The 15,051-nt window shown below is 44.8% G+C and overlaps 1 long non-coding RNA gene across 1 annotated transcript; it reads right to left on the bottom strand.

The window, feature by feature from the left end:
* Window positions 1-2,890: 2,890 nt before the first annotated feature.
* On the bottom strand, window positions 2,891-4,031 carry LOC120972851 (uncharacterized). The gene is made up of 2 exons (XR_012182921.1): window positions 3,276-4,031; window positions 2,891-3,189 (listed from the first exon to the last, which is right to left on the bottom strand). It is a non-coding gene; the product is annotated as an uncharacterized lncRNA (long non-coding RNA).
* Between the last annotated feature and the right edge of the window lie 11,020 nt (window positions 4,032-15,051).

Genomic DNA, 15,051 nt, shown 5'->3' with positions numbered 1-15,051 from the left:
CAGAAGAGCACTGGATTTGCCAGTCGCCATCCACTTGACATGCACCGAACCAGCCCTGCTCAGGCCATTGCCGTCGTGCCCCGAAGAGAGGACAAACGCTGACCCACTGCATCCTAAATAAATCTCCCAGACTACAAGACGGTGTTGGAGCACGCACCATCGAGACGACGAAGCCAGAGAACACAATTCCAAGATGGGGTCGCCGCCGCTGCTACCGCATCCAAAAAACTAACCTCGCCGGTCCGAGCGACCTGCAAGAGACACATGACGCCGACTCCTCGACTCCGCTGCGAGCAGCCTTGTCGAGATGGAGGGAGCCGTGGACACATTATTCGTTGGAACGACGTCGTTGCCACCATTAAAACGCCGCTGCTGCACAAACTAGGCCCTAACCTATCTACATGCCGTAGCCTAGCACCGGGGTCCTCCACTCCATCCACTGCCCGAACGGCAGACGGAGGAGGGAAGAACCCACAGGCTGGCCGGCCGTGGATTGTGGGACCTGTTCTCCTCCTTCGGTTTTCACGGGAGAGAGGAGAAAAGGAACTGCCTCAGGTGGTTGTGGACAGTTACGGAGGGTTGGGTGCGGTAAGAAAAGAAAAGAAAGAGAGTAATGATCTGGGGAGTCAAACCCGCACCCTCCACCCACACGATTCCATTAGTTGGGCTAGAGAGGTGTTTGGAACACTTTTGCGCTCAAAGGCCTTTTATTTATTCGAGTTAATTTGTTTTTTAATTCTATTTTTCATTTGAAAAAAATTCAAAAATTCCAAAAAATTCCATTTGTTTGAAAGAACAAAAATCTCTAACTTTTTAGAGGTGATTATGTTACTAAACTTGCCGTGTGCATTTTTTGTTATATGCAGGATGGCAATTTCCATGTATTTTTTAATTCCCCGTGGCAGTTTTTAATAAGAGCATGGAATTTTAATAATTATTAACATTACATTTTTATTATTAAGAGGATCATATTTTTATTATTAAGAGCATGTCATTTTTAGTATTAGTAACATGACATCTTTTATTGGTCAAGAGGATCCACCTTTTATGATTAAGAGCATGTCATTTCTATTATTAATAACATTAAATTTTGAATATTAGGAGGATGGTCGTTTTATTATTAAAACAAGTGGCAGTTTTTTAGAGCATGGCATTTTTATTATAAAGAGGGTGAAACTTTTATTATCAACAGGTGGTGTTGAGACGATGACATTTTTGCATTTTATTTTTAAAGAGGGTGATATTTTTAATGTCAAGGGGATATCATTTTTAATGTTGACACGATGTCATTTTTTTACCTTTAATTGTGTGGCAGTTTTTTTTGGGGGGGGGGGGGGGGGGGGGGGGTTATCCAGATAAAATATTTTATCGAAAGGATGCAGTTTTATAAAGTAGCGCGTCAAGTTTTTTTTAAGGATGGAATTTTTATAAATTTGTGCTTATTTTTTCTTTATGGCATTTTTTATATGGAGGGTAGCAATTTTAAAATTTAGCATGGCAAAAGAAAAACTAAATCACTCCACCTTTTCTGTGTTTTTTAATTTTTTTTTCTCAAATACGCATAGCATGCGTATCTTTCATTAATGGGGAAGAATAGGGTACAACAAACCCTCCACGGAGGGTGTTACACACCCAGTCCACCGTTTACATATGTCTACGTTTCGCTAGACTCCCACCTATGTATCCGCTCGAAGAAGTCTCCTAAATCCGCTTTTAGGAGGCCCGCCGTCCTCCAAGCCTTGCCCTCACTAGAGACCCGTGCTAGTAGTCTACCCAGAGATGGTGTTTTTTACATTTTAACGTGGCAATTTGAACATAGAACGCTTAAAATGGGCCTTTTGGGTCTCATGGGGTCGCCCTGGCCTGCCTTCCTGGCGAACACCTCCCTAGGGAACGAATTGTCAGATCTGATGGGAGCTATCCCTTAAGGAGCGATCGCTGCATATTAGGTTCCTAAAACAAATTAATATATGGGACCACAGAAGCAGCACACATGCAAACACATAGTGCACGCACGAGAAGAAAACGATGCAACTTCTGCAATGGAAAATGACGAAGAAAATCAACTGATGCCCAAACGCATGGGCCAAATCATGAAGTCGCCTGATCAAGCAAAGGTTGAATGAAATGTTAAAACGGAATTCCGGGAAGCATTGTTAGAGCATGGTTAATAAGCCAGTGCCATGTCATCTACAGCCTATCTTATAGCCAACATATACAATAGTATATCAAGAGAGTGTAATACTTTTTTATTACATGGGTCATCTTTCATTCCCACAAATTGCCTAGGAGCACGTGCTAGAGCTGGCTCTTCATGAAGAGCCCGCTTACCTTCTCTCTCCTCTTCTCTTTCCTCCAACTAGGCAGAAATATACTAGTTTATTCCTTATAGCCGGCTGACTCAGCTCTATTGTACTTGCTTAGGCTGGTCATATTGGGGAGTAACTTATACTAGTGTCATGCATATGACACTAGTCTAAGTTACTACCTTCATAGTGCAAAGTAACATAGTAGTAGTGTCATGTAGGACTTCATTAATTAGCTTGTACGCTCATCTTGCCTTGGGAAGCGCTATGTTACAGTAACATATTATGTTACCATTTCTCATTAACTACATGTCACATAAGCAAATATTTCTTGGAGTGCGCTATGTTACTAGCTAAGTTACTCCCACTATGAGGCTGGCCATAGTGAGGGTAACATAAGTAGTATCATGCATTTGGAACTCGCAAACATGCTTATGATACTAATGAGACCGCCTATGATACTAATCTATGATACTATGCACTATAGAGAGAGTAACATAGACTAGTAACATATGCATGTTACTAGTCTAAGTTACTCTCCACTATGATCAGCCTGACTAGCCTTATTGCTTACCTTGGTAATGTACAACAAACCGATCAGCACAGTTGATTTTGATGATGTTTTTTGAAAGATTTCCAACCGATCAGCGAGAGCAGATAAGCCTAAGCGTCACTCCCCGGACCATAAGCCTAGTTCATCTTTCTAATACAAATCGAAGGGGTCATATTCAGACAAAATGAAGTAGTCACTTTCATATTCAGCCCCATCGTCATCATCATCAAACCAATCGTAGTAGTCTTCGTTGATGTGCCCGCTCCCATAGCAGTAATCCCGATTCATGGACGCACCACATTCCTCGTTTTCTTCCAGATCGCCGGTGCTCTGTGGAGAATGCCCAATGTCAATGTCAATGCCCAGATAGCCAAATATAGAATGCTTTACTAATGGTCGCGAAAGTTTTGCCTTACCGTCGCCCAGGTGGCACCGGTAGGATGGAAGAATGTCGTGCCTCCTTTGCCCCCAAAGTGGGAGTCTCCGGTGCACCCGGAGCGCGCACCGCTCGAGCTCTTCGCGCCGCCGGCACCAGCACCTCGCGTCCACGTCGGGCCTCCCCAGCCCGCGCCCGGTACATCTCTAGAGCCACCATCGCTAGTGCGGCTCGGCTTCGCGGCTCCGGGGCTTGCACCGCTCGCTCGCTTCTCCCCACCGCTGCGGGCACCGCCGGAGCGCGCACCCATGCCTGCACCACCTGCTCGTTTCGCTCCACCGGTGTCGGCACCGCCCGTGGCCTTAGACGCGCGTCCCTGGCCTGCAGCGCGCGGCACCCTCGCGCCAGCACTGCCAGCGGCAGCCGGCGTCGGTGGCGCCTTCGCCTTGAGCCCCTCCTCGGCGGAGAGCCTGTCATACACCGCGCGCTTCAGCGGGTCCTTGAGAGCCTACGCATCCCATGTAGTAAGACAGAGACACATGCACAAAGAAGAAGAAGAAGAAATCGTCAGGGCGACAATGCAGACATGTCGATCTACTCTACTCCATGCGGATCAATACGTACCTCGTAGGCCTCGCACAGTTGCTTGAACCTCCTCTCTGCCTCATTCTTGTGGTGGTCGGGGTTCTTGTCCGGGTGCCACTTGAGCGCGCGCTTGTGGTAGGCCTTCCGGATGTCGCCGGCGGTGGCCGCCTTGCCCACGCCTAGGATCTTGTAGTAGTCCAGCCGCGTGATACTCCCTCCTTTATGGTTTATAGGGCTCAATTTAAAAATGTCACCAATCAAGAGAGATGATGAGTGATGAAATACTTTTTGTAGTTTGTAAAAACAGTTTGTCTAACTCACATCTAAATGTTTTTTAAGTATGTCACATCTAAGCTCCCACAAGTATATAATGTAGCAACAAGAAACAAAAAAACTAGGACAAAAAAATAGACCACAAACAGAGTGGACATCAACTTAGATGTGACATAACTATGTCACATCTAGATGTGCCCTAGACAGACCCTTGCAAAAACACCCAATTAATGCTTTTGTTTTTCTTAAAGAATTATGTTTACCAATGTATTAATTGCAATACCTGCATGCATAAAGTACATGTGTTGGTCAATTTTCTCTTAATACTTGCATGCAATGATTTCATGCACCTTGGAATCTGAACATGTGATGAAAAACAACCAAATTGACCCTTATAAAATGAAAAAACTAAAATTTTAAGATAAGCGCTACGCCTTAGAGGGAAGCAACCGCGAAACCGGGGGTCAACGAAGCGGAAGCGTAAACCGAAAAGGAGGGAGTGAATGCCACGCCACACTCTGCTTCCTTCGACTTCCAAATTAAAGCCTGATCGGTCGCTTGGTTTCTATGCGCGAGATTCACGCTAGTGGGTGCGGTTAATGCTAGGTTAATTAGTGCTGAAGGTGGAGAAAATTTTCTACCATTTGTATCGGGAACACGCGAGGTATTTGCATGACGCACGTCAGGGGACCATTTTCTTTAGACAAGCACGACAGGGGAGCTGCAGCAGCAGAGCCACTTTGGGCCGGCCCATGAAACCTCCGCCTGCTTACTTTTCCATGCAGCTAGGCGCCGATCGAGCGAGCGCTGATGTTGTAGGCTATGTTTCAATGGAGCGTAGTAGCAATAGCTCACAGAGTAGGCATCTTGTGTATGTGAGTGTTGAAAAAATAGTCTTCTGTGTATGTGATCTTTTGTTAGAAATGGAAGTTAGATAAAAATAATAATACATTGCGAACGCCCTTTGAAAACATGGTTAAAAAGTTAAAATATGCAATGAACATTTTTTAGAAACATGATGAATATATATGAAACGATATTTTTTATATACATGAGTATTTTTAATATGTGGCAAACGTTTTTTAATACATGATGGACAATTTTATATGAAACAAATTTTTTTATATACATGAGTATTTTTAATATGTGGCAAACATTTTTTAATACATGATGGACAATTTTATCTACATTTTTTGAGAGAAAACATTTATATATATTTGAAGAGAAACAATTGCTCAAGTGAGCTGGCTAGAGTTGGCCCGCCCATTGTGCCTCTGCTCAGACATAGCCTTGACTATTTGACGCCGATGGGCGTCAAATATAGGTTTCCTCTTTTATTTTGTTATGATAACAAAACATATTTTGATTCTATTCTGATGGACCGCCTCAGTGGACTTCGAGTAAGTGCTGCATGCTTAGGGCATCAGAAAATAACGACCAAAGTTTGCCGGACTGTCATTGCCGTTGTCGTCGCCACCATCTATCTGAGAAATTTTGGTCCCCTCGCCTCCGGCTGCCATCTTGGCGCTGAGATGGGGGGCCTTGGATCTTCAAGACATCTATGTTCTTCGTGATGTCTAGTGATCATCATAGTTTTGTGAGAAAAAAATTCCTCTCGTTCTTTTGGTGGTGCCATGAGATTATTCTGCCCTCACATATCTGATTATTCGGATATGATGAGTTTATGTTACTGTGTCAAGCTTTTTGTGTTGGTCTGATTCTTTGTGAAGGTAAAATCTTTCATCGACACCATGATGAAGATATAGTGAGTCGGCGGCCTACACTTCTAGGGGATCATCCCCGGCCCAAGTACATTCATCGAACAAGGCTTCCATCTTCTTGGATGGGCAACTCAAGGTGCTTTCAAAAATCATTATTGGTAATGTTCGCGCGGGTGAAAGAGTGACAACATCGTTGCACCAGTCCAATTTGCAGCCTCTTTACCGAAGTGTTTGGAGTATTTTTTTTTTCAAGCAGAGATTGATGTGAAGAAGGCGAATGGCCGCCGCAGGGCAGGACCAAAAACCACCACCGCGCGCGTGCAGAACTCGAGAACTTTTGGCAAACCATCGGAGGAAGAAATGAGGGAAAAAATAAAACGCTAGATTACCAGGGAACATGTGGAACCACAGAGGGTGGCACATGTGTAAACACACAACACACGCACAAGAAGAAAATGAGGTGTTTCCTATTCGGCGCTTCAGGCAGTTTCTAAGGTCCTCCATTTGGGCTCATCCCATTTAAAAAAAAAATCCTTCTTCGCCCCGCACAACCTAAGAAAACGTACGCTTCATCCCTTTTTTGGGGGAATGACCTAGCAGATTTGATGTAGTGTCTAGAAGCTTTCATGTATTTTCTCTCTTTATTTCATGTATTTTCTAATGGTTTTTTATCTTTATCTTTTTTGTTTTATCCTTCTTTTCAAATTCGTTAACATTTTTTCAAAATTGATGATCTTTTCTCAAATTTTTGGTACCATTTTTTCAAATTTGACGAACTTTTTTCCAAAATCAATGAACTTTTTTTAAAATTGATGTCTTTTTTTCAAAATCGATGAACTTTTGAAAAAATAATGAACATTTTTTCAAATTTGCGATGTTTTCTTCAAAATTGATGAACTTTTCTTCTGCTTTTTTGAATTTTATGAACTTTCTTTGAATTCCGTGAACTTTTCTGATTTTTGTGATCTTTTTATTTTTATTTTTATTTTGAATTCGGAGACGATCCAGTTTGAAAGTGAGATCCATAACAATTTCGTGTAACTCTGTCGAAGTTTTACCGCAACATTCAAAGGTTCATGATACCATGGCAAGTTTCACATTTTTCAGACTTAATTTACACTTTTTATAAAATTCAAAAACAATTTACCTCCATTAAGAACATGAAAATTCATTTAATGCCCTAAAATATTAAATTAACCCTAAAAGGTACCAAACTTTTATATGGAACTTCCTGTGATGTACCTTTAATGCACAAAAAAATTGGGCCATACATCCAAACTTGAAAAACTATAATCATAACATTACAAAAAAAAACAAAAAATGGCGGGGGCCAACCAAAAGAGATCGCCAGTGGTATTTTCGACCGACAGTTAAGTCAGACCCAAACTTACCAGTGGCGAGCACAAAGTCACACCCATCACTGGCGGGCAGAAATTTTTACCCGCCACTGGTACTTTTGGCCCATGACTATTTTGTCTCGAGATACCAATGGTGTGCACATATTTCTACTTGCCACTGGTACTTTTGGCTGATGGCTATTCTAGCCGAAATTCCAGTGGCGTGCACATATTCTACCCGTGACTGGTAACTTCCATTTCAAGAAGCCAAATAAGAAGAAAAAGGAATGAGGTCAAAGTCCGCGAGCGAAACTCAAATTGGAGGTTTTCTTTATTGGAACTATGTTTATTTTTATTTGTTTTTCGGAATTTGGTTGGGTGCTCTTTTACCTTGCATTGGAAAATTATAGTTGCCCTATGGAGAGTAGCAGCGCCCACGAATGAGATAAATACTATTGTTGCTTTAGCTTTACTGATGTCGATGGCCTATTTTTATGCTGGTCTTAGCAAAAAAGAATAGAGCTATTTCAAGAAATATATTAAACCAACTCCAATCCTTTCACCAATTAACATCCTACTAGAAGATTTCAGAAAACCATTTTCGGTGATGGGCATGACTTTGTGCCCGTCACTGGTAAATGGTCAGATTACCGGTGGTGAGTGCCAATGTCCTGTCCAACATTAATGTGATTCTGCCTATAAGTAGTTTGGTGGTAGACTACCCACAGTGGGAGTAATATAGGTGGTAATATCACACATCTCTAGGCAAAACAGATGATGTGGCGAGTAAGTAATGAGGAAATCGGGCATGTGGTAAAATAGCTAGTTACTGTAACATCACACATACCAAGACAAGATGAGTCTACAACCTAATAAATGAAGTGTTGCATGACACCACATATATGTTACTCCCCACTATATAGAGGTAGTAACATATGCATGTTACTAATGTAAAAAGAAAAACATATGCATGTTATTAGTCTCTACTCCTAATGTCTCAGTTGGTAGTCTCCGTTCCGGGTTTATTTTCGTACCACCTCCCCTGGTTTTTTTTCGTCCTCCCTCCCACCTCCCAATTTCGTTGGTTTTTTTTCGTTGGTTTTTACTCGCCCCCTCCCACCTCCCAATTTCGTCCGGTTTTTCTTCGTCACACCTCCCACCACTCCCTCGTACTAGTTCTTTTTCTCTCCACTCTTTCCTTGCAAACCAATAATTTCCTAACATACAAAAGATCACGAATCTATCTTTCCTTACCTGAATCAATCGCTCCCTACATCAGTGCATTTCTTTATTAAGAAAACTAACACGTAAATCTTAACGCATTGTAAACAAATCCCGTTATGGACCTAATTAATTTATTATGGAATCTGTACGTGGTCGCATTGGTTTTTTTCTCTCCACTCTTTCCTTGCAAACCAGTAATTTCCTAACATACAAAAGATCATGAATCTATCTTTCCTTACCCGAATCAATCGATCCCTACATCAGTGCATTTCTTTATTAAGAAAACTAACACGTAAATATTAACGCATTGTAAACAAATCCCGTTATGGACCTAATTAATTTATTATGGAATCTGTACGTGGTCGCATCTCTCCCCTCGTGAAAAAATCGCATCCATCTCCCGTTAAAAAGGAAAAGAGAACATGAACGATCACTCCCACACCCTGCATCTCAGTAGAAAAAAATCGCCCCCGCCTCTGCTACCGCGCCTCGCCGTGTGCCCGTCTCGACCCATGCCTCGCCTGCATGGCTGGACGCCGCCATCTCCACCGCCACGTACAAGAAAACGGTGGGCAGAACCATCCATTCAAATCGCACACCCCCACCCTCCTCCGCAATCCCTAGCCCCGCATCACCCTATCGCTTTCTCGCCTCTCTTTCCCCTCGATGTAGATGGTGCCGAGCGGCGGCCTCGAGCACTAGCAGCGCCGCCCTCTCTATCTTCGCCGCGTCGAGAGATGGGCCGAGGCTATCGTCGGTTCGCCGCCCACGATTGGGCCGCCCACGATTGGGCCGCCTCCGGTTGTCGCGCACCACCGGCTCCACCTAACGTGCCCGACCCTCTCCGCTTTCGACCTTCCGGCGACCACATCCCTCCGCGCCTCCATCCATCATCCACAAGGCCACTCCCTGCACCCACCCTCCTAAATTCTCCATACCGGGGGACAATCACCGAAGATCCAAGTTGGCCCGATATCAATTTTCTTACGTGCTTTCTTTATCAGTTGGTGATGGGAATGGGTTCCAATTTCTCTATCTGACTGTGGATTCGCAGGCAAGAAGCGCTTCTACATGCATCCTCCTGTCGGTCCCTAAAGTACCAAGGTAAATGGTTGATACTGCGTTTGTCTAGGATGATATATGTTGGCTCTGTTCCGGTTCATCCGAGCAGTTTGGTGACTAATTTACTGATAATTTAATTCTATTAATTAAATGAGTCGGGTGTATCGTCGTGCATTTATCTTGCCAGTAATGTTCTGTGATGCTCTGATGCACTTTGGGAATTGTTTATCTTGTCTTCAGTGCAGAACATTTGTTTATTAATGCATTAGAAGAATCCTTGTTACTACCTTGAACCTGTTTTATTACTGAAGTAAGTACCCAACCTCTAAATTGCTACATTACCTTGTAGATTGTATACGCTCATTCTCTTATGATTTTGTGGTTGTATATACAGTGTTTTGAAAACTTTATTTGCTAACATTATGAAACGCCTGCTTTTGGCAAGATATTAACTTGCATGGATGCATCCGAAAATCAATTGACAACCCGATGCATGTTATTTTTACGATTGAGAGATATTAACTTCAAATTTATGAGATTGATAGTTGGAGTTATGTTCTGAGGAGTTCTGAACATGTGATTTTTGGGAATGCTTAACCAGTTCATCTTTGGCCGTCAGCTTTATTTGTATTTGAGACTGGAACATAGTTTCTGAGTTACTTCATCAGTGCGCTTCAATTTTTTCTTTGTGCATGCCTAGGAGCTGGTATGCACGTGCATGGTGACAAGTTTAACATGGCTTTTGTCTTTGTTCCCGCTGGTCTGGATACATATGTTTTCTTGTCCGTAGCTAACTAGATATTGATCGTGTGTACAAGGATGCAATAAGCTCTGCAATGCTACGGTATTTAACAGTAATATATCGGCTAAATAGGCTATGCTGATTGGCACTAAAGTTGACCTAGCACCGCTTGATTATGTTACATATAATCTCCAAGATCTCGTCAGCGGCGTCATCTCTTTCATGTGCTCTACTGCATCACATAAATCGTGTCTCGACAGCAAAATTGTAGGAGTAACCGGTCCTGGTTGCACAACCTTTTAAATAAGAATAGGGTCAGGCAGATTAAGGAGTTCGCTGACGTGAAGAGTTGGATTGTGTGATACCACCATTCAATTGCGCCATTCTTTTGTTTTTTAGGAGGAAACGACAAGAGAGGCTTCTACTGCATTTAATTAACAAAAGATATTAATGTTACATATTTACAAGAGGGGTGCCACTTGTTTGTTGTTTTGCCTCAGTTGCTCTTAACGCGTTCCTACCTTCTGTCATGCGATGCCAAAGGCGTTCCAGGAGGCGTTGCTGTGACGTCCCCGATTTGACCGTACACTAATCATGCACGCAAATGTGTACGATCAAGATCAGGGACTCACGGGAAGATATCACAACACAACTCTAAAATATAAATAAGTCATACAAGCATCATAATACAAGCCAGGGGGATCGAGGGCTCGAATACAAGTGCTCGATCATAGACGAGTCAGCGGAAGCAACAATATCTGAGTACAGACATAAGTTAAACAAGTTTGCCTTAAGAAGGCTAGCACAAAAGTAGCAACGATCGAAAAGGCAAGGCCTCCTGCCTGGGACCTCCTAACTACTCCTCGAAGCCGAACTCCATGTAGAATCATCCTCGGGATCTCTAGCTCCTGGACTCCAGCATCTGGTTGCGACAATCAGGTATAGAAAGGGGAAAAGAGGGAGAAAAGCAACCGTGAGTACTCATCCAAAGTACTCGCAAGCAAGGATCTACACTACATATGCATGGGTATATGTGTAAAGGGCCATATCGGTGGACTGAACTGCAGAATGTCAGAATAAGAGGGGGATAGCTAATCCTGTCGAAGACTACGCTTCTGGCCATCTCCATCTTGCAGCATATAGAAGAGGGTAGATTGAAGTCCTCCAAGAAGCATCGCATAGCATAATCCTACCCGGCGATCCCCTCCTCGTTGCCCTGTTAGAGAGCGATCACCGGGTTGTATCTGGCACTTGGAAGGGTGTATTTTATTCAGTATCCGGTTCTAGTTGTCATAAGGTCAAGGTACAACTCCAGGTCGTCCTTTTACTGAGGGACACGGCTATTCGAATAGATAAACTTCCCTGCAGGGGTGCACCACATAACCCAACACGCTCGATCCCATTTGGCCGGACACACTTTTCTGGGTCATGCCCGGCCTCGTAAGATCAACACGTCGCAGCCCTACCTAGGCACAACAGAGAGGTCAGCACGCCGGTCTAAACCCTATGCGCGCAGGGGTCTGGGCCCATCGCCCATTGCACACCTGCACGTTGCGTACGCGGCCGGAAGCAGACCTAGCCCCCTTAATACAAGCGCGAGCTTACGGTCCAATGCGGCGCGCGCCACTCAGTCGCTGACGTCACGAAGGCTTCGGCTGATACCACGACGCCGGGATACCCATAACTACTCCCACGTAGATGGTTAGTGCGTATAGACCAAATGGCCAGACTCAGATCAAATACCAAGATCTCGTTAAGCGTGTTAAGTATCCGCGAACGCCGACCAGGGCCAGGCCCACCTCTTGCCTAGGTGGTCTCAACCTGCCCTGTCGCTCCGCCATAAAGTAACAGTCGGGGGCCGTCAGGAACCCAGGCCCACCTCTACCGGGATGGAGCCACCTGTCCTTTCAGCCCCCTGATCAGAATCACTTGCGGGTACTCAACGAGCCGACCCGACTTTAGTCACCACATGTGTCATGTATATAAAGTATATAGTATATACCCGTGATCACCTCCCGAAGTGATCACGGCCCAGTAGTATAGCATGGCAGACGGACAAGAGTGTAGGGCCACTGATGGAACACTAGCATCCCATACTAAGCAGTAGGATAGCAGGTAAGGGTAACAACTGTAGCAACAATGACAGGCTATGCATCAGTATAGGATTAACCGAAAGCAGTAACATGCTACACTACTCTAATGCAAGCAGTATAGAGAAGGATGTTGGGAATCGTAGCATAATTTTTAAAATTTTCCTACGCTCACCAAGATGCATCTATGGAGTATACTAGCAACGAGGGGAAAGGAGTGCATCTACATACCCTTGTAGATCGCGAGCGGAAGCGTTCCAATGAACGTGGATGACGGAGTCGTACTCGCCGTGATCCAAATCACCGATGACTGAGTGCCGAACGGACGGCACCTCCGCGTTCAACACACGTACGGTGCAGCGACGTCTCCTCCCTCTTGATCCAGCAAGGGGGAAGGAGAGGTTGATGGAGATCCAGCAGCACGACGGCGTGGTGGTGGATGTAGCGGGATGCCGGCAGGGCTTCGCCGAGCTTCTACGAGAGAGAGGTGTAGCAGGGGAGGAGGGAGGCGCCCAAGGCTGTGATTGTGCAGCCCTCCCTCCCCCCCTTTATATAGGCCCCCTGGGAGGGGGGGCGCCGGCCAAACCCATCTAGGGTGGGGGGCGGCGGCCAAGGGGGTGCCTTGCCCCCCAAGGCAAGTGGGAAGCCCCGCACCCTAGGGTTTCCAACCCTAGGCGCATGGGGGGAGGCCCATGGGGGGGCGCCCAGCCCACTAGGGGCTGGTTCCCTTCCCACTTCAGCCCACGGGGCCCTCCGGGATAGGTGGCCCCACCCGGTGGACCCCCGGGACCCTTCCGGTGGTCCCGGTACAATACCGGTAACCCCCGAAACTTTCCCGGTGGCCGAAACTTGACTTCCTATATATAATTCTTCACCTCCGGACCATTCCGGAACTCCTCGTGACGTCCGGGATCGCATCCGGGACTCCGAACAACTTTCGGGTTTCCGCATACACATATCTCTACAACCCTAGCGTCACCGAACCTTAAGTGTGTAGACCCTACGGGTTCGGGAGACATGCAGACATGACCGAGACGCCTCTCCGGTCAATAACCAACAGCGGGATCTGGATATCCATGTTGGCTCCCACATGTTCCATGATGATCTCATCAGATGAACCACGATGTCGAGGATTCAATCAATCCCGTATACAATTCCCTTTGTCAATCGGTATGTTACTTGCCCGAGATTTGATCGTCGGTATCCCAATACCTTGTTCAATCTCGTTACCGGCAAGTCTCTTTACTCGTACCGCAATGCATGATCCCGTGATTAACGCCTTAGTCACATTGAGCTCATTATGATGATGCATTACCGAGTGGGCCCAGAGATACCTCTCCGTCACACGGAGTGACAAATCCCAGTCTCGATCCGTGCCAACCCAACAGACACTTTCGGAGATACCCGTAGTGCACCTTTATAGTCACCCAGTTACGTTGTGACGTTTGGCACACCCAAAGCACTCCTACGGTATCCGGGAGTTGCACGATCTCATGGTCTAAGGAAAAGATACTTGACATTGGAAAAGCTCTAGCAAACGAAACTACACGATCTTTTATGCTATGCTTAGGATTGGGTCTTGTCCATCACATCATTCTCCTAATGATGTGATCCCGTTATCAACGACATCCAATGTCCATAGTCAGGAAACCATGACTATCTGTTGATCAACGAGCTAGTCAACTAGAGGCTTACTAGGGACACGTTGTAGTCTATGTATTCACACATGTATTATGATTTCCGGACAATACAATTATAGCATGAACAATAGACAATTACCATGAATAAAGAAATACAATAGTAACCATTTATTATTGCCTCTAGGGCATATTTCCAACAAAGGAATAGGCGATATCTGGTGATCAAGGGGGGGGGGCTTGCCTAGTTGCTTTGGCAAGGAAGGGTCGTCAACTCCGTAGTCGAACTGGGGTCACCGGCAGTCTCGAGGTCTACCGGAAAGAAGTAACGGAGGGGGAACACAATAAATAACAAAGCAATCAAATGTAAGACAAAGCAAGAAGCGGCGATACGTTGTGCTAGGGGTGACCTAACGTAGGGATAGGTGCTACTGGCGAAGGGGGGAAACATCCGGGAAAATATCCCCGGTGTTTCGCGTTTTCGGACAGATGAATCGGAGGGGAAAAGTTGCGAGTTTGCTATGCTAGGGATGTGTGGCGGACGAACGGGCTGCGTATCCGGATTCGTCTCGTCGTTCTGAGCAACTTTCATGTAGAAAGTATTTTCATCTGAGCTACAGTTTATTTTATATTAATTTTAAAAGATTTAAATCATTTTTAGGATTTATATAATTATTTTAATTCAATATTATCCAGAACAGTGTTTGCTGACGTCATCATGACGTCAGCAGTCAACGGAGGTGTTGACTGGGTCAAACTGACGTGTGGGTCCGGATGTCATTGACTAAGATTAATTAAACAGGTTAATTAGTTTAATTAGTGATTAGGTTAATCTAATCAGGATTAGTTAAGTTAATTAATTCTTTAGTTAATTAATTAATTAATATGTTTGTTTTTATTATTAATTTTTTTATCTCTTTTCTTTTTTTAAAACGTTTCAGCGGCGTGGGCCCCGAATGGCAGTGGCCTATCAGGCCAAATGGGCACTGGTGCTTGCGGTTACGGGCTGCGGGCGCTGGGCGCTAGCGGCGCCCGACTGTTGGGGAACGTAGCAGAAATTCAAAATTTTCTACGCATCACCAAGATCAATCTATGGAGTAATCTAGCAACGAGGGGAAGGGGAGTGGATCTACATACCCTTGTAG

Source organism: Aegilops tauschii, chromosome 1, assembly GCF_002575655.3.
Source record: "Aegilops tauschii subsp. strangulata cultivar AL8/78 chromosome 1, Aet v6.0, whole genome shotgun sequence".
NCBI lineage: Eukaryota > Viridiplantae > Streptophyta > Magnoliopsida > Poales > Poaceae > Aegilops > Aegilops tauschii.
This window is presented reverse-complemented; position numbering and strand designations above follow the sequence as displayed.